Below are 23,649 nucleotides of genomic sequence, written 5' to 3'. Positions count from 1 at the left end.
GGGATCAGGGTAATGCTGGCTTCATAAAAATAGTCTGAAAGTTTTCCTTCTGTTTTTTTTTTTTTTTTGAAACAGATTCAGGAGAATAGGTATTATTTCTTCTTTGAATGTTTGGTAGAATTCTCCAGGGAATCTACCAGGTCCTGGGCTCTTGTTTTTTGGGAGGTTTTTGATCACTGCTTCTGTCTCATTACTAGATATTGGTCTATTCAGTTGTCAATTTTTTTCCTGATTCCATTTTGGAAGTTTATAGGTTTCCAGGAATGGATCCATTTCGTCTAGGTTGCTTAACTTATTGGCATATAACTGTTGATAATAGTTTCTGATGATTGGGGTGCCTGGGTGGCTCAGTGGATTAAGCCTCTGCCTTCGGCTCAGGTCATGATCTCAGGGTCCTGGAATCGAGCCCCGCTTTGGGCTCTCTGCTCAGCAGGGGGCCTGCTTCTCCCCCTCACTCTCTTCCTGTCTCTCTGCCTACTTGTGATCTCTGTCAAATAAATAAAATCTTTAAAAAATAATAATTTCTGATGATTGTTTCTATTTTCTTGTGTTAGATGTGATCTCTCCCTTTTCATTTATAATTTTCTTAATTTGGGTCCTCTCTCTTTTCTTTTGGATCAGTTTGGCCAGTGGTTTATTGTGGTTTTCTTTTTTTTTCAGGTCTGGTCTGTCTTTCCTGATATATTTTATATTTTTTGAGGCTGTGGATCATACTTTCTTTATTTGCACCCAATAGTCAAGAAATGCTTATTTATTTATTAATTTCTCAAATAGATATAAAAGTAATCAGTGTTTTAGTTTCCTTTAAAAAGAATGTTTATTGATAACTATTTCTACTCTAAAAATAATACACATTTATTTTAGAGAAATGGAAAATACTAAAAAATACAATAGAAATTTATTTTCCAACTGGGAAATAATTTAAACTAATAAGACTTTGTAAATTTAATTTACCTCTGTTTTCTGGGTTTATATAAAGTATGCTCTAAAAAAATCAAAACCAACAATTGCCATTTTGCTTTGTATTCGGCTTCTTTCATTTGACACAAGTTTATCATTTTCCATTTATATACAGTTAGTACAATACAAAAGGAAGAAATGAAACCAGGACACCTTACATTTTAAATTAGAATGAATCACAAACATTTGAAATGTTCCTTCTAAAATGTATTTTAAAAACCACTCAGCTATTATGAACTTCTAATCTAATAAACAGAATTTGCCTGATGCCCTGCTCTTAAGTACAAAAAGTGGATGATCTTTAGGTCTTTGTGCACATTTCTAGAGTTCTAGCTCCCTATTCTTCCCACTTAAACTGCAGTTTGTCCTTCTGTCAAGGAGGTCCCAGTACAAGAAAACAGCACAGTAAGGTTCAACCACATCCCATCATTTCCTTTCAGTGATCCACATATGTAGCTAGTGTGTGTGTGTGTGTGTGTGTGTATATGTATATGTATATATATGTATATGTGTATATATATAGTATTCCTAAATACCAGGCTGCCTTACGGCTTCTCTGAGCTCTTCTCGGCACATCCCAGGTCAGAGCCCCAGTCAGAACCACCACTAGCATCATCAGTGTACCAGCTCTCACTTCTATCACACCATTGCTTCTCCTTCACAGTATTAGTTTTCAGGAGTCATTGCTTTTTTTATTGGCTTATTTGTTTTGTTTTTATTTGACACCCTTTAAAGTAATGAAATCACTCCTTATGCTCTATGAAAAAACATCTTCTGTTTATGGAACAAGGTAGTATTTTATTGCCTTTTTTTTTTTTTTTTTAAAGAGAGGGAGTGGGGAGGGAGAGGGAGAGGAAGAGAATCTCAAGCAGACTCCATACCCAGTGTGCAGCCCAATGCATGGCATAAGATCATGACCTGAGCCTAAGTCATGAGTCTGACACTTCACTGACTGAGGCACCCAGACGCCCCTTTATTGCATTATTTTATTTCTAAAAGAAACAATAATTTTAAGTTTTCCAACAAATCTGAATTTAAAAATCAAATAGAAGTTTGTGGCTTAAAAATAAAAGAGCTGTTTTCTCTTAGCACAAGTTTCATATGAATTTAGCATATAAAACAGAAAGTGAAACATTTGATCTCATTATAGGGTAGCCTACTACCCAGTTTTGCCTGGGACTGTTCCAGGTTAGTGGTTTCAGTAGCAGTAAAATTCCCTGGTCCTGGGGGAACTCCTCAGTCCCAGACAAACCAGGATGTTCGGTCACCCTGAGTATTGTTCAGTGATATATGCAATATTTGCCAAGGTACTGATGTTTGTGGTGTTAGGGGTATTGTCTATGGAATAAATGTAGTTGAAACAGATCAAACTTTTACCCTTTTATGGTCTAATTTCTGTCAAGTGTAACTGTAACCTATTGAGGTCATTCTGGGAGATGTGTTTGGCCCTCTACAAAAATATGTAATTTAAAAAATGTTAATTGCCTAAAGTCCATATGTAGATGCAAGCATAAAAAGCAATTTGATAAAATTACGAAGACTTCATTTTCCATTGCCATTTTGTTTCTGGCTACTGTTAGTTCACTGTTAGTTCTGAATTGAGCCAAAGCCCAAACGACTCCACACTTTATGTCTTTCAGATGTGTTTTTTTTTTTTCCTCCAAGATCTTTAGCACACTGGGGTTTCTACTAAAGCTAATATTTCCCTGTAGTTCTCCAGAGCTGTTTAACTCTACCAAGACAAGGCATTCCCTGAGAGGCTTGAGAAAGAGTGCTCTAGTGGGTAATCCTGTAACTGAAAAATACCCACCATCCTTTTGCCTATCAGTAGAAAATAACTACCTACAGAAGACCCTCTCTCTATCACTTTTTGGAAGACTTTGCTAGCAATCTGTCCTCCAACAGACCTTACCTCAATGTTCTTTTGCATATGATAACATAGTGTAATATGGTGACTTTCCTCTTTAATTCATCCTGGAGGTCAAGAATGTAAGCCACATAATTGTCAATATCCTGATGCACAAGTCATATTTTGTTAATATGAAAATTCATTACTGTCCCCTCACAGGGCACAGAAACATTTTATAGCAACCGAGGGAAAAAACATTGTATGATTTAAGAAAAAATAAAAATATACTGACAGTTCCTTTTCAGTATGTACTAGTCTATAACTTGCACCCAGGAAACCCCACAGTGTTTATGTCATTACTTGAGCATCTGAGCATCTGGAAAATGGAAGCTCATTGTTTTGGGCAAATTTCACCCATATGTTATAATGCATGGCAGTTTCATATCTCAGAATTTAATTTCATTGTAAATTGAGAGGCATTGTCACATTTTTTATCCTGATAAAAATATCAGGGCCATTTTTTAAAAACTCACTAAATGTTCTGAATTTAAATAGTTTGAATGGGAACCAACATAATTACTATGGGACAATATTTTATTTTTAGAAAATATTTCAAAAGAAGAACTGTATCATCACTCAAAGAGGTCTTGGAATTTGTTTTATACCTCAGATTAAAGAGCCACAATTTTGATACCCTAACAGAAGATAAATGGAATATTATTTTGAAATGCCATCTTTAAAAAGAGCTCTCAGAGATGCATTGTAAATAACTAGATTCCTTAAAACTGATCAATTTATAAATATTATGTGAGGAGTATGTTGGCTCCATCTGGCTCTTTAAGGTTTTGAATTTTCTCTGGAATGTTAGTGGTAAATGCATAAAGAATTATGCATTATGTCAAGTTGTAAGTAAAAAGGCGATGTGGCCCCATATTTCCTCATTAGAAGTCAGCTCTGCCACTGATTAACTAAGTCACTTCGGACAAATCTGTTTAAACCTTGATTTTCTTGTCTATAAAATGGAGACGGTCTTAATTAAAGGAGATAACATACAAACAGTGTTTAACAAAATGTCTGGGATGACTCAAGCATTCGATAAACAATTGCTGCTATTATTAGTTTCATTAATCATCATGGATACTGGGGTGCACAACGGAAACAATATTCTTAAAGCTATCTCATGCTGCTTCCTCTTAATAAAAATCCCTCCTCAAATTATGACAGTGTTTAGCCCACTCAGACTTCCAGGTACATACCAAACATAATTTTTTCCAAAAAGCCATCTCCTCAATTATATATGAACATACACTCTGTTACATGTCCCAAGCACTTACCATTTGTCTAAAGTAAAATGCCAAAATACACAAAAGCACTAGTATTTAGAGTTCTTTGTGTTCTTATCTCTTTAGGGGTAGGTGGTCTGTTTTACTCATCTTAGCATTCCCCATCCTCTAAGTTCTCAATGTCAATTAGGAAAGACAAGGGATTAAAACATTCAGCTAAAATTCCAAGCAGCATATGACAGGTACAGAGAAAGCAGTATAAAAAAGCTGCTAATGTTCAGAGGAGGGAGAGGCAGTGACTTGTGGTTGGTGTGATAATGTCATTGGTCTGGAGGAAGTAGCTTTTAGGTGGACCAAAAAGACTTAAGAGGATTTTGAAGGAGAAAAAAGGAGGGAAGGCAACTTCATGAAGAAAGAAGAGAACCATGAAGAATAGTCCATTTGATTAAAGCAAGGTGAGTGTGTGACTGGTGAGAGATAACTCTAGGATGGGAGAAGCTGTATGATTGTGGAGAACCATAAAGGACAAGCAAAAGAGATTGGATTTATTTTGGGGTCACTTGCCAAAGCTGGGAAAGAAGGACATAACACAGAGAAGAAATGCCAGTGCCTTCATTGCAACCTTTTAATTCTGGACTCATCAACACTCAGATGCCTTTTCTTAATAGCTCCAAAACAGCTATCCCATATCTATCTCTTCAAGATAACCAATCATGCCACATTACTAAGTCTTGAAATTATGTAAGTAAGAGCATGGGTTTGGGAGGCCAAAGTCTTGGATTCGAATCTTAGTTCTGCCAGTTACTAAAGAGTGATCTCAAGAAAGAAATTACTTAAATACCCTAAGTCATAGTTTCCTCACCTCTAAAATTGGGTAGTTGTCATATTAACTCATGGGGTGCTGTAAAGTTTAAATGCCACATGTGGAAAGTACTTAGCAGAGACCATGGAAATGGCTCATGGAACACTATGACCCTTCATTGCTCTATCCCATCTCCCCAGTTCTTTAAGTTCCTTATTTTCTTTGGCCTGCAGCTTCTAATAACTGTTTCCTAAACTCCCATATGCTTAACAATCTGACTGGGATCCCTTCTCTACTATCAGGGGACAGCTTAAGAAAGGTTGATCCACTCAAAGGACTTAAGCCTGAAAAGAGTATAGTAAAGGAACCATTCACAGAAGCATGCACTGGGTTAAGAAACCAAAGCTGGTGGAGCATCACTGAGTGGGAAGTCATGATCAGCTACAGGCTTAAACTGCAAGGACAGAGTTGTCACTGGAGCCAGGTGGTAGCTAGAGCTGTGGCTGAGAGGAAAGCAGCTACTGTAGAAAAGCAGTAAGGCAGGGAGGGAGCAGTGTGTGTGCAAGGCAATAACCCAGCCTCTTTCTCTTCCTTCCTTCCAATCTCTTGCCAGTGACTCCCATTGGCTGAACTTAGTTGGAAGCAAAATAGTAACAGAGCCAGGTGACGGATGAAGTCAATAGAGGCCTGTTTTCGGGGCGGGGGGGGGGACAGGGCAGAGAAGGACAAGGAACAGATGGTAGAGTGGGGCTGGGGCAAAATGTGCTTTTGTTCTTTGCATAAGTGGTAGAAGTATGGGAAAGAGCTGAAACATCCCAAGGGAAAAGTCTCATTGTCCCCATGACAGGTGACAGAAATGAAACTCAGAGAAGTAGTGAATTTCCAAGTTATCCAACTAGAAAAAGGAACCGGATTCAGCTCTTTAAATGGTGCCTCAGGCCTATGCTGTTTCCTACGACACTGTATAGCTCTCCTCAGAGTGATGGCTGAAATTATCTTGGTCTCACCTAAGCAACTTCTGCCCTGAGATAAACCCAGGGTAGCAAATCATATCTTGTGGGGTTTTTTTTTCCCCCCTCCTTTAGCTCCTTACTCACTTGGTCTAAATCCACTCATTGTGGTTTTCCAATTATCTTTCAGAGAGGGTTTCTTAAAAATGAATTTTGAAAATTAACATTAACTGAACAGGAGGGAGAGGGAAGTTTGTATCTAAAATATGAAGGCGTCCAAAGGAGAGATTGATAGAGAGAGAAAGAAGTAGTGTGGGAGGAAAAGAGGGAGGAAAGGAGAAAGAGAGAAAGGGAGAGGTAAGGAGAGAAGCTTTGTAAAAAACGGTTTGAGGAGCATTATTTGCCATAGCTAAAAACTGGAGACTAACCGAATGTCTATCAACAACTGCAGGATGGAAAAACAAACTGTGGAATATTTATGTAATGGAATATTATACAGGGAGGAAACTAAAATTGCAAACAACAGAAGGAATAAAACTCCTAGACCTAGTATTAGGAAGAAGCCAGATTCCATTCATAAGATTTCAAAAGCAGGTGAAAAAAACCTATGGTGTTAGAAGGTAGGATAGTGGTTATTTAGGATATGGGAAATGACTGGAAAGGGGTTTCTGTGTTGTTAATAATTTTCTGATTTTTGTCTACTTGTTTTTGTTTGTTTAATCTGGGTGCTGGTTGTACTGGTGTGTTCACTTTGTGAAAATTTGTTCACCTGCCTGCCCCTTGTGATTTCTACCCTTTTCTATATGCACAGACATGCAAGTTCAGGTAACTAGTTGCATTAGTAAGTTTGCTGCAGTTAAAAAAAAAAAATCCATCTCCCCAAATCTCTATGGCTTACAATACAATACAATTATCTCTTTGTAGTCCGCAGAATTCTAAGAAGGCCTGGATGGTGTTACCTTGGTGTTATTCACATGATTATGTTATGTTATGTGGCAAAGGGATTTTGCAGATGTAATTAAGTTTATTAATCAGCTGACTTTAAGATAAGGAGATTATCTGGGTGAAGCTAACCCAATCCCATGTGCCCTTTAAAAGCAGACAGTTACCTCCAGCTGCTTTTCAGAGATTTGCCAGGAGGGAGATTCACTGTGAACGCTGGTTGGAATGTGGAAGAGCCACACTGAAAAGATCTAAGAACAGCCACGAAGACCTGAGAGTGACCAGTAGCCGACAGCCAACAAGAAAATGGTCCTACAACCTCAGGAAAAGAAATTCTGCCAGCAACCAGTGAGCTCAGAAGAGAGCTCCAAATCCCAAATGAGAACAGCAGCTCACACTCTGATACCAGCCCAGGGAGGGACCCTGAGCTGATTATCCAATAGGGTCATGCCCATAGATCTGACCTACAGAAACTGTGAGATAAATAAATTTGTAGTTTTAAGCTGCTAAGCTTGTGTTAATTTATAATGTAGCAATAAAAAATGAAGGCATACTTGTTCACATTTTGGCAGCTTTGTGTTGGCAGCTGCTGAGAGAATCTGCTCAGCTTTGCTCCACGTGATTTCAACATTCTGGGACCCATACTGAAGGAGCTTCCCTATTTGGGACATTCACATGTCAGAGGGGAAAAAATGACAAAATATCATGATGGCTCTTAAAGGATGTAGTGTTCATCACATCTGTTCACATGCCAGTGACCAAATCACGTCACACAGCCTTGCCCAAAGGCAATGGGGCAGGATGTATAATCTTATAGAAAAGGGGAGATTGAGTAATTTTGAAAAATAATACAATCCACCACCATGGAACATTATAACCCTGGTCTAACAGGAAAAAGCAAAAAGTGTTTGAGGTCAGAAAGACTCGAATATGAATTCTGGTACCACCACCTTACTAGCTATGTGATCACAGAGAAATTGGGAAATTTCTCTGAGCCTCAGTGTCTTAAAGGGCAAATACATACCTTAGAGAATTGGTGTAAATGTTAAATGTACCAGTACAATGCCTGATAGATAGTCTAATATATGTTGCTAAATATTAGCCTCAGCCTCTTGTCTCAAGAATTAACAGAATGTAATTCTTCCAAAGGAAAAAGTCAGGGAATAGAAACCACATCTAAACATGTTTCATTTTCTTCATTTTCGTAATAAAACTAATGTAGAGTCCCAATTGCATAATTCCTTCATACACTGTATCTCTTTGAACATTGTAGTAATAAATCACTGACAGTAAAGGGACTATAATATTACTCTTCTGAATGGGACTGTTAAATACGATCAATATCAGAGGTGGGATTACTCTATAATGACATTTCTAAAGTGATGATTCACTTTAATATCTATTTCTGGTTTGTGAAAATGTTGTCGTAAAGTCATAGTTACTGCAGCTGAAAAACTGGCCAAATCAAACAGTGAACAATACTTTGTCCTCAGCCTGTTTAAGACTTTCTTTTTAACTGCCCCGATGGTTTTAAACACTATTTCAGGTTTCTAGTTCACAAATATTTGTCATCTTTAAAATAACAATTATTAGTTGTTATTGTTTAAGTCTCAACCCACTATTTAGGGTTTTAATTTTTTTCTTATTAAAAAAAAAAACAAAAAAAAACAAACAAAACTATGTCTCAGGGGCGTCTGGGTGGCTCAGTGGATTGAGCCTCTGCCTTAGGCCCAGATCGTGATCTCAGGGTCCTGGGATCGAGCCCCACATCAGGCTCTCTGCTCAGCAGGGAGCCTGCTTCCTCCTTTCTCCCTCTCTGTCTGCCTCCCTCCCTCCTTGTGATCTCTACCTGTCAAATAAATAAATAAAATCTTAAAAAAAAATTAAAAAAAAAATAACTATGTCTCTCTCTCTCTCTATCACACACACACAGAGTGAAGTCAGTACACTTTTATCAGAAGAAGGAAAAAGCCAAGTCCCTCCAAAAACAAAACAAAACAAAATAACTTATGAGCTGAAAATAACTGTAGTTAACATTGTGGAGTATATTCTTTTAATTATTTCCCTGAATAGTTAGATAGTTACATAATAGGTAGGTAGATATATAGAAAGAAGATAGAATGACAGGTGGCACGTGTTTGCATTCTGTATATTTACATTTATTTCTTTTGCAAAAGTGGGGTGATATATTCTATTCTATAACCTGTTTTTTCATGTAGTTATATACACATATATCACTTTTTAATGGTTTCATTTAAAAATTCTATGCATATTTGGTCCTATTCACCCCAACTTACTCCTCTGATCAGGTGTCATATATTATAGCTCTGTTCTTAAATTTCCAAATGGATACTAGAAATGTTAAAGAACAATAAGCACAGAATCTCTGTCAGAATGGAGGGACCTTTGTTGAAGTCTTCACCCATTTTTGTATTATCAAGAGTTGCCAGATGGTATGTTAAAAGTATCTGTGTTTTAGTTTATAAAGTGCCCTTTCCGGGGTACCTGGGTGGCTTAGTGGATTAAGCCACTGCCTTCGGCTTGGGTCATGATCTCAGGGTCCTGGGATCTAGCCCCGTATCTGCCTCAGCATCCCTGCTGAGCAGAGAGCCTGCTTCCCCCTCTCTCTCTGCCTGACTCTCTGCCTACTTGTGATCTCTCTCTCTGTCAAATAAATAAATAAAATCTTTGAAAAAAAAAAACAAAAAACTGCCCTTTCCATGATTTTTCCTTATTGACTGGTTAATTTCTCTGTGAAACCAGAATTGATTAAAGTGCTATAAATGTTACAGCTCATAAGATGCACATAGCGCCCTGTCTCCAATGTCATCACAAAGGTGCCCCTGACTAAGGCGCTCAGGTGCTGTCTTTTTTTTTTTTTTTCCTCACAACAAAATTTGAAAAAGGCAACCTTGTTTTCTGAGTCTTTTTTTGTTCAGACCAAGAAAATGATTGCTCATAGAGTCCCCAAAAGAATGGCTAACACTGACTCTTAAAAGCCCTGAATTGAAGCCATTGTTATAGAAATATGACAGCATTTATGGGTGAAACAATCACCTATCTGTCTATCTATTATCTATCATCATCTATCACCTATCTCTCTGTCATCTACCTACCTATTTTAAACATATAAGGAATTCAGCAGAAGTTTCCATCTGTTTCTTCTAAGAACTTCTTTTGGAGACACTGTAAGGCCAATTACTTAGGAGCTGGTGGACACTGACCTCTAATGTGGGCCCCTGGGCCCGGGCTTCCGTTGTCTATTCCTGGGCTCCAACTTGGCTTCTGATGAATGTGCTATTGTTGGTCTCTTCAGAGAAGAGCTGTTAAAGGAAAGGGAAGATTATTTGCAAGTGGGTAGGAAAATATTCCAACAAAAGAATGAAATGAAGTAATTAGCTTCCTTCTATATATAACCACCAGCCTTGTTGCCAAATCTTCAGTCTGTAGTCAGTGAAGAAATAATGACAGTGTTGATGCAAGGCAGAGTTCCCTGCAGCCACCAACCAAGAATAGGTAAGGCCACCCTCCTTTCTGCCCCAGCAGAGGATGGGAGGTGGAAGTGCCTAAAAATTAATCCTAGAATATTTCTCTTCTTATTAAAGCCTTTTAAAATAGAGACCACTGCCTGAATAGGAGGACTATGTAAAATAAGCCCTAAAGGAACTAATGGTTTTTAGGATGATATACCCCTTTAAGAAGTTGAGAGATCTGTGGGGTGGTATTAGCTGATCCTTCACTTTTGCTGTATGTGAAAGGTCTTGTCATGGCCTAGAATAAAGCTCAGGAGAAAACTTACAACCACCCTATACTGGTGAGAAGAATAAGGCCTGACAGGAAACTCCAAGCTATGAGGAAAGGCTTCTTAAACTAGATCTGTACTGTATTATTTTAGAAGATAATTATGAGTTTTCTATTTCTCACAGACAATTTGACATTGTGGACTACTGGAAAGTATGAACAGAAAAGAGGACAATTGGAATGATTATAGTAGATGATTACAGTAGAAGAATATCTGGGCCTGACCCTACTTAGTACAAGTTAGCAGATAGCTTTGTCCAAGAGATGGATGACATGGCTGCTGTATGGAATGAGGCTTTCACCTTGAGGAGAGACTTGAAGAAAAAAAGCTGGTGGGTTTGCTGAAGGCCTGGAAGTGCTTCTGTGAAAATGGATACCACCAATGATGGAAAATAATAGTGAACTTCCAGGAGTACATAAGAACCAGCCAAAGGGTTTTAAGAATAGAGGTAGTTGGATGTGGAAAACAAGAGTTAAGAAGAGTGAGAAGGAAAAAGAGAAGGAAGAAAAGGTAAGATCTTTACATTTTGAGATCTTTCTTAAACTCCCTGGCTTCTTACCTTTCTACTTTCTCCTAGGTCTAATCCTCCAAATAACACTGCCCTAGTAAGCCTTCTGATTCCAGCCTGAGTAAGATGTCTTCATCTGGGTTCTTGGACTTCCAGTGTCCGCCCCTCATCATGAAGGCCTGCAATAGCCTAAATTGGCTTGTCTGTGTCTATCCAGTAGACTCTGAGCCTCAGGAGTTCACCACAACATATCTTTTTGCTTCCTACTGTGGTCTTAGAACCAAAGCAATTCCTGGTGCACAGTGTGTGTTTAGTAGTATGTTGAATGAATAAACTGCAGAGAGAGGGTGCAGAAGTCATAAGCAGAGAGAATATCCTGATCAGAGAGGAGGAGATTCATGGCAAGGCCAAGGTCCACAGGTAGAGAATTGATACAGTTTGGGAATTTAAAGAAGCACCACAGAGTGTGAAAGAGTGGTAAAGATGGGGCTGAGGGGAAAATGGGGTTGACCACGAAGAACCCTCAAGCCATGTGAAAGAGATTAGAATTAATGCTGAGGGTAGCATGGGGACATTGATAGGAAAGTTGGCAAGTGATGTGGTTAAATGTGTGTGTTTAGAAAAAGGAAGCTTGCTGCAGCCTGGAAAACTGATTGGAGATGGGCCAGCGTGCAGGAAGGGAGTTCATTTAGAAGACAGTTGCAGAGATATCATCATGGGTTAAACCATGCAGTGCTTTCCAGAGAAAGTGGATGGGTTTATGAAATATTACAAGAGTAGAGTAGACAGTCTTGATACTGATTAGAGAATACGGAATAAAAAAGAAGTTAAGATTGATAAATATTTTAAGGTTGATGGTTTGAGCAAATAGATACTGAATGGTATCATTCACTAAGAAAAGCGGATAAGTAGAGTATTCTTGCCCTTCTGTAAAATCAGCTTTGGGCAGGTTAAAGTCAACGTGCTTATGCAATATTGAAGAGGACACATCTGGACATAGTTATATATGCACATCATGAGAGCTCAGGTGAATTACAGGGCTGGATACACAAAACTGGTGGCCATAGGAAGAGGTGGTAATTAAAGCCAGGGAAACTGATGAGATTGCTTAGAGGAGTATGTAGAGGGAGGAGACAAGAAGATTCAGGACTCTGAAGAATGGACACTTTTTTTCTTTTAAGATTTTATTTATTTATTTGAGAGTGAGAGAGAGCGTGAGAGGGGAGAAGGTCAGAGGGAGAAGCAGACTCCCCATAGAGCTGGGAGTCCGATGTGGGACTCGATCCCAGGACTCCAGGATCATGACCTGAGCCAAAGGCAGTGGCTCAGCCGAATGAGCCACCCAGGCGCCCGGATACATTTTTTTTTGAAGGGGAGAAGAAAGAAACCTAAAAAGAATAGTACAACAAAGCAGCTGGAAAGATAGAGAGGTGTCACAGAAGCAGAGGGGAGAATTCATTTCCAGTAGAAAGAGTGGTCTAAATATCAGTCTATAAAAAGTTAGGTTGACAACTGAGACAATGTCAATTAAATTTAGCACCAAGGCAGTAATTCATTCTTTGATAAGAATAGCTTCAATAAAATTTTGGGTACAAAAGCCATATTACACTGGGTTGAACAGTGAACAGGAGATAACAGTGTGAATATAGTGAGTATGGAAAAATATTTCAAGAAGTTTGCCTCTAAAAGCACAAGTACTCCTATAGTTTTCAATACCCTTACAAATTCAATCTTTATGGAAAGAAATAATTGGCAACTAGTTGTGGCCTAAGGAAGATCACAGAATAAAACAGATCCCCAAGATCTGTGGAAAACTCCAAAACCTTGAGGTGGTGGTCTCAGAAGCCAGAGGAAAGTGAGTTTGCTGGGAAAATTCCATTTTAAACTCTGATATGATGGATAGTGTTTTACCGAGTGAAAATACACAAAACCAATTACAAAGAGGAGTGGAATTGACAGGTTCTCTGGCTGAGATGAGCATTTCAGGAGTTCTTGCTATAGTAGCAGCTAAGACCTTCCACAGGTATAAGACTTCCAGGGAAAAAATGTGAATGAGAGAAACAGACAACTAAGGACAACAGTGACATAATAATCCACTGATATTTGTCACCCTGGAACTAGGTATTCTTCCTGTTTAGACAACTGGATAAGGACAGTCAAGTTATCATTTTTATGTAGATTTTTAAATTTTACTAAATTATCAAGAATACACACATGTAAACTTTTGATTATTAAAGACAAGTTAATAACTCCATCCACAGGCTATGTATTGTACTGTACTCTTTACAACTTAAAATTCATTCAGTAAAATTTATTCAGACACATTTAGCATTTTCTGTATTACAGAATTTTTATGAACAATATATTTCCCACTATAAATTACTATTTTCAATAATGAGTAAAATTAAGAGAGATACAAAATATAGAGTTCAGTCTTTCTCTGAAAGAATGTTGAATGGTGTCATGTGTTTGGGCAACAGCCAGAATGTGGGTGACTGACACTTAGAGAATATGGAGTGCTGTGTTAGGAAGTGGAAGCTAAAAAGGTGGGTGGAAGTCAGATTGTAGCAGATCTTCAACATTCTGGTAAGTACTTCTAACTTCATTCTGCAAGCAAGGGAAAATCACTGAGTGATTGTGGGCAGAGGAGAGAAGCTTAGATCTGAGTTTTAAGAAGGGAATTCTGACAGCTAGTAGGTTCTTAAAATGTATGTGTTGACTGAATGCAGAAATCAGCCTGAAGACTGGGGCAGGGGTCAGAATAAAGGTACTATTACTGTTTGGAAGACAATAGGAGATAACACGGAAGGTGTCTCATTCAGTGAAATCAGGGACCCAATTTGGTCAGTCATTTGCAAAACTTATCAAATTAGAGAACAAGAACAAAAAAAAAGATATTTACCTTGGATATAATATTTTAACTTAAGATGCATATGAGTACCTTCATCCAGCAATTATATAATAGAGTGCTAAGGTGCCTTCTTTGAGTACAGGTCTGCTAATTGGAGTTTTGTATTATTTTTCTTGCATGAACCACACCCATTTTCTGTGTATGTTTCCTTAAATTGCAGCAAAAAGCAAACAGAGTGCAGAATCTTCAAGAGATTTTTTTTTTTTGCTTTACAATGATGCTATTCTTTTTTTCTTTATTTACTTTTTATTTATTTTCAGTATAATAGTATTCATTATTTTTGCACCACACCCAGTGCTCCATGCAATCCGTGCCCTCTCTAATACCCACCACCTGGTTCCCCCAACCTCCCACCCCCTGTCCCTTCAAAACCCTCAGGTTGTTTTTCAGAGTCCATAGTGTCTCATGGATCACCTCCCCTTCAAATATCCCTCAACTCCCTTCTCCTCTTCATCTCACCATGTCCTCCATGATATTTGTTATGCTCCACAGATAAGTGAAACCATATGATACTTGACTCTCTCTGCTTGACTTATTTCACTCAGCATAATCTCTTCCAGTCCCGTCCATGTTGCTACAAAAGTTGGGTATTCATCCTTTCTGATGGAGGCATAATACTCTGTAGTGTATATGGACCACATCTTCCTTATCCATTCATCCATCAAGAGATTTTTATGAGAGTTTTCCCCAATCATTTTTGGTTCACCTTCTCTAAACTTATGTGGATTACAATATTTTCAGCCATTCACTCTCATCTTGTCTTTCCAAAGCATTCAACTCAGTTATCATAGGAAGAGCTCTCTTTCACACTCATATCTCATTAGTTTACACAGTATTTAATTAAATATTATAACATAATAAAAAGTACAACTGCATTTACTAGCTTGAGAACAAAATACAACTCTTTCTTGGCAAACATGCAACTAAACTGATGGGATGAGGAATGTTCAACCTTTCAGGCAATCTCCTACTAGTTTCCAGTGACAAGTGTATAAGAGGACTGAAGAGCGTTATTAATGATGTGATTTGACTAATTGGGAATTGGCTAGCAGAACTTCTGTGATGATCTGAGCTGGGGCTATAGCAGTAGAAAAAGAAAGAAGAACAAATCAAAAAGTCATCAAGACACTCACTACCTTTGGAAATAAAGAGGCTTGAGTTCAAATAGTGACTTTATCACTGAGCTCTAGACATCCAAGTTTCTGTTTTCTCATGTATAAGAATAATGCAGAATATAGTGAAAGATTGGGAAAGTGCACTTAATGTACTTAGCAATGTGCCTGACAAAAGCAAATAGTTAATGTGATATTAAGTCAATAGAATTAGATGTTGAATTCAGGAAAGTAAAGAGTCAAAAATGACTCACTGTCTAATTTGGCTGAATAAAAGATAATAATACCACTAACTGAAATAGGAAACACAAGAGGTGAAGTAAGTTTGGCAGATAGTAGAATAGTGTTAGTTTTGGATGTATTGAATTTCCTGGTGTGATAATCAAATTGAGGTGACTAGAAGGCAGTTGAAGATGTTATTCTGACTTTCAGTGAGAGGTCTTGGTTATTGATACCAACTCAAAGTCATCCATATGGAATGATAAATGAAGCCATGAAGGGACTGAGGTTATGGCAGGGTGATCAGGGAAATATACAACCAGACATGAGGCAAAATCCAAGATACAACAGGAACCAGCTGGGGCAGTGAATCAATAGGGGCATGTCCAACATATATAGGTATAGGTTTAGATAATCGCATGACTTCCATCTATGTCTTGCACATTTTCTTGGCTCAGTCTCCCAACCTGAGGCAAATTTTTCACTCAAGAGGCATCCTAAAACTCTCCCAATAGCACTGAAGAGTAGGTGACTATGAAAGATTTCACAGAAGTTTTTGAAAGAGAAGCAAGATTGAGAGGATTTTTTTTTTTAATAGTTCAGGTTAGGGCTCAAGAGAAGATTTGAACGTGTTTCCAGATTAAGGGAAGGGAATTAGAGGCACCTGGGTGGCTCAGTGGGCTAAAGCCTCTGTCTTCAGCTCAGGTCATGATCCCAGGGCCCTGGGATCAAGCCACACTTTGGGCTCTCTGTTCCATGGGGAGCCTGCTTCATCCTCTCTCTCTCTCTCTGCCTGCCTCTCTGCCTACTTGTGATCTCTGCCCAAAAAAAAAAAAAAAAAAAAAAAAAAAATCTTTAAAAAAAAGGGAAGAGGATTAGTACAAAGAGAAATTTTTAAAAATTAGAAATAAATAAAATAGTTCATTCTATGAGATTGTAGGTGATTTTTATATTCATCTTAGTTCCATTTTGTTCTTCCAAATCTCCTGCATTGAGAATATAAATAATGGGCTTCGAAAAAAAAAAAAAAAGTTATTTTCTTTAACATGAAATTGGTGATAGTCTGTGAAACAATGTTCCAGGGGCACCAGGGTGGCTCAACCAGTTAAGTATATGCCTTCGCTCAGGTCATGATCCTGGGGTTCTTAGACAGAGCCTTGCATCAGACTTCCTGTTCAGTGGGGAGAGTCTGCTTCTCCCTCTGCCCCTCCTTCTGCTCCTTCTCTCTCTCTCTTTCAAATAAACAAACAAAATCTTTAAAAAACAATGTTTCAGAAAAGGTGGAATGGGGTGGTATCAGGAATACACGTGGGGAAGTTAACTTGGAAAGGGAACAGGGATGCTTCTCCCTCTGAGAGAAGAAAGAAAAGAGAACAACTTAAGATTCAGAGACATTTTGGGGCCCCTGGGTGGCTCAGTGGGTTAAGCCTCTGCCTTCAGCTCAAGTCATGATCTCAGAGTCCTGGGATTGAGCACCACATCAGGCTCTCTGCTCAGTGGGGAGCCTGTTCCCACCCCCAACCTTCTCTGCCTACTTGTGATCTCTGTCTGTCAAATAAATAAATAAATAAAATCTTTAAAAAAAAAAAAAAAAGAAAAAGAAAAAAAAAAGATTCAGAGACATTTTGAAGTGGAGGTGAGAGAATTTGAGGAAAATCACATCATTTGGCCTTATATTTTTAAAAAATGTTTTAAAAGCTTTTATTTATTTGAGAGAGAGAGAGAGAGAGAGAAAATGAGCGGGGGTCGGGGGAGCAGAGGAAGAGGGAGAAACAGACTCCCGGCTAAGCAGAGATCCAGACTTGGACCTCGGTCCTAGGATCCCAGGATAAAAACCTGACCCGGAGGCAGATGCTTAAGCAACTGAGCCACCCAGGCACCCTTGGCCTCTGTATTTTTAAAGTAAATTAAGAGGCAAGGTAGTTTGCTAAAACCGAGGAGGAAAGATAGGAGTACAGGTATAGAAAGAATGCAAATGTTTTTTAAAGTCAGTATGAGGAATAGAAAAGGATTTACTTTGAAATTGGTAAGAATAGTTGCAAAGAGCCTGGAGACCCAGCTGAAGTTGGATAATATGTATGTATAGTGTAGCTAATTACAGAGTTATCTCCCATGGCAACAGTTACCTGTCCGTATAGCCACAGCAGTTAGAATTCCCCAGGCAGGTGTCAGAGTCAGTGGGGTGAGGAAATCTAAATCAGCCCTCACTCTCACTCCTATGGAACCTACTCTCTTCTTGTGTTCTCTGTCTCAGGCACCTCTGTTGCTAATTGTGGGAACTTTGGAATCATCCTAGATCCCTCTTTCTCCATCACGAACCCTATCTAAATAATTCCTAAGTTCTGTCCAGTTCTCCTACCTTTACTGTCACCATGCTTGTCCAGACCATGATATGGTCCTGACTATTGCCTTGGCCTCTTAACTACTCCTCCATATCTCTTCCTGTCTCACTGAATTCCATTCTTTGCACTTTGTCTTTTATAAAAACAAAACCAAAAACAACACAAAAACACATCAAGTGTTCTGTCACTCTTTTAAGACCCTTAAAAGGCATCTGACTGCTTTTAGGATAAGGACCAAAATTCTCAACACAGCGCACCAGGTCTTTATGATCCAGCCCCTGTGACACATGTCCAGACTCACCTGGCATAGTCCTTCCTCTTGCTCTCTATTGCTTGGCCATATAGGCCTTCTCTCCGGTCCTCAGAAACATGGAGATGAAAAGTGACCAACAAAGGCAGAGAAGAAGGGTGTTACATAATCAGATGCTATGGATTTCAGAGAAAAGCAAAATTATAAAATAAAATATAAAATAGACTGAGCATTAACCCAAAGGATTGAATAATTTAAACCAGAATGAAAAAAGGTGACCTTTACATCTTATTTAGCTTTTCCAGTGCTTAGAAGCTTGTGAGGAAGCTCAGATCTATTTAAGGGAATAAAAACTCACACCTTTCAGAGCACTAGACACTCTAGGACAATGATCTCTGGGCACCTTCCCTGGATGCACCACAGCATCTCACCCTTAGCAGCTTCCTCTTCCCTCTCTACTCCCATCCATCTCTATAAGCCAAACTTGTGCCAAAGCCAATTTATCCTGGCTCCTCTCACATCTGGTCCTACTGACATGGTGCCTCAGTGCTTCTTAGCCACGACCCCAGCTTATTCTGGTCCCAGTCTACTTTCCTTATCCAGTCTCTTTCCTATCCATCCTTTGCCCAGATATAACCTGGTCTTTCTAAATCATCAACACCATCACATTATTCTCAGGTTGAAAAAGAAAAAAAAAAAGTAAATAGTGGAATGTAGGTAAAAGATGCTTAGATTATTTACTAAACTTGACACAAGGAGCAGGGAGGAGAAAAAGGATGACCTCTCTTTGAAAGGATTATGATTCAAGTGGAATTATCAGAGAAAGGACACATTTCAGTCATTGTAGCCTTAGTTTTTTAGTAATTAAATTAGAGAATATGATAAGTCAAATATTTCTCTATATAGCTGCGAAATGACTGGGCATTGAAGACAATACATGTTAGCACAAAAGGGCAGACCCTCTTTCTGAAGTAAGGCACAAATTTCTGTGAAGCTTAAATTAACTTCCATACAAAAATTCCACAAAAATTTTCAAACCTTTTTTTCATGATAGTAAGATAACACTTAGTATGGTCACTGAAAAAAAAAAAAATCCCTTGGAAATTGGTTGAAACTCAGCAATGACTCCAAGTGAGATCACCAGATAATATGTACAATTGCTGTTCTGTCATTTCCTGACTTGGCAGGTGACTCAGCCCTTGTTCAGCAGGGCTATGTGCACAAGTTACTGCTTGTGGCCTTACGACCACATCACACAAAATTAGGTGCTCATAGTCCTCTTCTCTAGTGGGTAGAGGGCACAAAAGAACCATATCTCAAATAGCATGTTTATTTAGCAAAGAACCTTATTTACTGGGATCATGGAAGAGAGCCTCTTTCAACTTCTTTATGTAAATACCAAAGCACTTTTCAAAATGTTATGAAAGCATCGATTTGAACTGCTGTGATTTGACAAGTGAACCCTGGTTTTCAACTAGCTCCTCAAATTATAGCCTCCAACCTGGTAAACAAAGACATTCAGGAATTGTCTAGAGCCTCAAGCTTCACATGTCATTTGTCTAAATAGATGATTGCTATCCCAACCTGATCTAAATGGGGTTCAGACATTCTGGATGTGTACAAAGTGATATCTTGAAGCATCTTTTGGAGAACTCAACACTCTTGATTAAGAAACACACTTGGAGTTAGAAGACAGAAATAACTCTGAGTGTAGTTTGGTAGCTGTCTTCCATTCAGACTCATGAATCACAAATGGATAAAAGAGAGAAAGACAGAGAGTTGGGGGTTTGCTTTGGCTCCTAAGATAGCATGACTCAGATGGTACAGGTCTCACCTCATTCTAGACCTTCATTCAGCTTTAGTGCTATAAGAAAATTTAATGGCATCACCCAGTGTGAGATGGAGGATCAGGAGCCGCACTTGGCAGGAGGAAATTTGTCAGGACCTTCACTATGGACTGTGAGCAATATTGGCCACTTTCTAGGGAGAGTAAAGTCTAAGACAATTCACAAATTTCAGACTTGGCCAACTGAGAGCAGTCATGGTGTTTCCTGAAATAGAGAATAAAAGAGAAAAAGGTGATGGGAAGATCAGTTTTAGACATGTTGAGCTTGAGATGCTATGAAATTTCCCAAGACAGGTATCAATAAGGCAGTTGAGAACTTTAGAGGGTTTGGGGGGTAGAGTTATAAACTTAATGTCATAAGTTTAGAGATGTCAGTTGAGGTAATGAGGTGATGGCCCAGAGAAGATATGTGAGGAGGCAAAAAAAGATGACAAAACCCTAGGATTATCCATATTGAAAGGAGTAGCAAAAAGTGACCTTACTGGGAAATGCTTGAATAGCAAGGTAAGCTTAGGGGGTGCAAGAAGGAGATTTGGAGGAAGTTGCTACCTAAAGGAATTATACTAAGAATTTAATCTACAGAGTTCTTCTCAGAAAATTATATTACTTTTTTGTTTCCAGATCTTCCCTTTTAGAGGAACTAACTATAGAGTATTAAATCTAAAACTGGATTTTCAAATGAAGGAAATATTTGTAAGGACTTTGTTCTAAGGATATAAATCAGCAAGTAGTTAAGCCAGGGAATAATAAACAGACATTAGCTGAAACATGGTAATGTAAATCCTAGAAACTTTTATTTCTTTTTAAAAATTGATTGTCCAGTAAGACATTAATAGCATAAAGAGTCACATTAATTGGTGCTTATAAAGTGATTAATCTTTTTATTCCCCTCCAGTCATTAGAAACATTCTATAAGATGCCCTTGTTAAAAAAAAAAAAAAAAACATTTTAAAAGGAACTTTACAAAGGCTTTCATTTTGCAAGGCTTCAGAGTGTGGTGGCATGATTTTCAGCATCATAATTCAACAACAGCTAACTTTAAATCAGACATTTTTATGTAGGTTCAGAAGAGATGCAGGACCATGAACTCTAACACTGAAATTTCAGAAAGCAACTCTTCCATTTTTTAACTGTAAAAGAAACAGATTGCTATCTTTTTTGTAAAAGAGGTCCTACATGATAAAAAATGAGGATGGCAGCTTTGCCAAGTCCCTCCATCTCTTCCTACTTTAGGAATAAACCAAACACTTAACATTTGCCCTTACATAAGATGATGTGGAATTCTATGCCTCAGTCCCACATTCTCTATGTCCTGCCCCATAAAGAGTGCCACCCACAGCAAGCATTTGTTCTCTGGAAGAGCTCAGGTGGGATACTAAAGAGGATAAGGCATGCAAACACAGTATTTATGGGTCTTCCCTGAGCATTTCTCACGATACTGAGTGGGTAGAAGATGACTGTGACTTCAAAGTTGGTCTCTCTATGTATCGATTCCCAGAACTCCCAAGCCCTCAGGAACTGAATGAACAGTTTCTGAAACTAGCAATTAGTAGGCCCCATTTCCTCTTTGTCTTTGCTGGCTTGTTCTGATGATCTTCCCATCTACACGTTCAGTCTTGCTCTTCTGGGACAGGAAGTATTTAGAAGCCTGGGGCCCTTGATCTCTTCACAGTCATGAAAAGTTTAATATGAAATGTCCTGGAGGAGTTTGTTGGCTTGTACAAGGCTACCAAACACCTTACCGCTTGTTATACATTAGGGTGTGAAGCTCTGCATGCTGGCCAACACATTGCCTCTCACTTCTCTCTGATGTTCCCATAGTCTCTTGTACTCGCCTTGTCTTTGAGAACTGGCCCTTCTTTGTTCTTGCTAGTTCTACCACTTGAAGCTTTGCCCTGATTCCTAATTCAGAGGCCATGTCCCTGTTCTTCTTATAAACGCCAACTGGATGTGGCCTGTCAATCTCTATGAACCATGGACTTCTATGGCTGACCACTTACTAGAGGCCTTTATAACTCTGAAACTTGGTGCTTTCTGCCTCCCAGGTGGCTCCATCCTGTCAGTCCTGGAATTGGCACAGGTCTCCTTGGGCCAGGCCTACATTACTAAAGGGGCCAATATCAGATTAATTACACTGCCCTCTGCTCCAATTTGCTAAGAATAAAAACTTGGTGTATCCCTGACAGATCCCAAATTATACCATTAGCATCAAATACACAAGGAATCTTCAATCTACATCAAAACTATGTCATTAATTATCTGTGTAATGAACTCCCTTGACAAAGTGAATAAAATTTTAAAATGTGTTCAGATCACATGGACAAGGTACCAGAGTATTAGTAACAACTTTTGCAAATAATAATTTTTTAGTAAATGTACGGTGGCCCACTAGCCAGGTTTACCCATGACTCTCCCAATTTTAGACTGAAAATCCTACAAACTGAGATGTTTTTTCACCCTAGGAAAATTAGTCAGTCTCTCTTGTTGGCCTTGATCTGTATGTAGATTGAGAAGGACCCAACAATAGCTATATATACAATTATAAAGTGATGATTCTCTTTTTAATTGCAGCCTCTTCCTGCCCATTCATCATACTGTAACTACACAGTGCTTCCAGCTAAATGGGTCGTTTCCAACTTAGACCACTCTTCCTTCTAAGGGACTTTTCCATTTCTTATGTGACACCTTTGTTCCAAAGATCATAATTAACACTGCCCTCTAGATTTTAGCAGAGCATCTTGACCCAGACAGTGGCCCTGGACCAATGGGGAGTCTTTTATCCAAGTCTAGCACTTTTCCCTGTTTTTTCATTGTTTTGACTGATGCATTGTGAAGCCCCATTATCTCTATCTTACAGCTGTGTTTTAAGTGTTTAAACAGGCAGAGGAACAGAAACTCAAATGCTAGTCTGAGCCAAATAAAGAGTTCTTTTTTTTTTCTCTGTTCTGCAGGACTTCTCAAAGTCTTAATTTGCTACATACTACACACTGTCAATATCCAAAGGACTCAAGGGTGTTCACTATTTCCCAAATATACTTGATAATGGATGTCTTCAGAGGACCAACATTATTAATACCTTGTGGACATCATGTCTGGGTGTATAAAGTTTGGGAAGTGCTAGTATAAGAGGAAAAGCACAGACTTTGGTGCCAGAGAGCTCTGGGTTCAAATCATAGTTCCAATGCATTTTAGTTGGGTGACTTACTTATCTGCAAATATTTTATTTAAATACATTTCCATGTTGCTTTTTTTTTTTTCAAGAAAGCATGTAAGAAAGGAGGGAGTTTTAAAAGCAATTTTTGTTTCTTCCTTTGTATACCAGGTATCTACCTGGTGGGATTATTGTAAGGATTTATAAGTTTATGTATGAAAAGCACCTACCATTCTTTTTTTTTTTTTTAAAGATTTTATTTATCTATTTGACAGAGAGAGATTACAAGTAGGCAGAGAGGCAGGCAGAGAGAGAGAGGAGGAAGCAGGCTCCCTGCTGAGCAGAGAGCCTGATGCGGGACTCGATCCCAGAACCCTGAGATCATGACCTGAGCCGAAGGCAGCAGCTTAACCCACTGAGCCACCCAGGCGCCCGCACCTACCATTCTACCTTAAAAGCTTGTGTGGGTGTAACATAAATATCTCACTCTAATAACTACAGTTTCATGAGAGATTAATGAATCAAAGCTAAAACTAAGAACAGAAAGCCAATGTGCTATGATTTCAGCAAAGAGTGCAGGTACAACATCATTGTCTATCATTTCAGAATTCCTTTTCTTTGAGACTTAACATTTTTGTCATCTTAAATTGTTATCAAATGACCCCTTACCAGCATTGTTTAAAGATAATAACATTGAGAAAAAGTAAATGGATATAGAGAGA

General features: G+C 38.6%; 1 protein-coding gene across 6 annotated transcripts in view; it reads right to left on the bottom strand.

Moving 5' to 3' along the window:
* LMNTD1 (lamin tail domain containing 1) overlaps positions 1 to 23,649 on the bottom strand; it is a 486,089-nt gene that overhangs the window by 178,738 nt on the left and 283,702 nt on the right. For all 6 annotated transcript variants that reach the window (XM_044228390.1, XM_044228387.1, XM_044228395.1 and 3 more), the window contains one exon: positions 10,011 to 10,109. The gene's annotated coding sequence lies outside the window, so the exon portion shown is untranslated. The remainder of the gene's footprint in view (positions 1 to 10,010; positions 10,110 to 23,649) is intronic.

Source organism: Neovison vison, chromosome 12 (assembly GCF_020171115.1).
Source record: "Neovison vison isolate M4711 chromosome 12, ASM_NN_V1, whole genome shotgun sequence".
Taxonomy (NCBI): Eukaryota; Metazoa; Chordata; class Mammalia; order Carnivora; family Mustelidae; genus Neogale; species Neogale vison.
The sequence above is the reverse complement of the archived record's forward strand: the minus strand, read 5'-3'. Positions and strand labels throughout refer to the sequence as shown.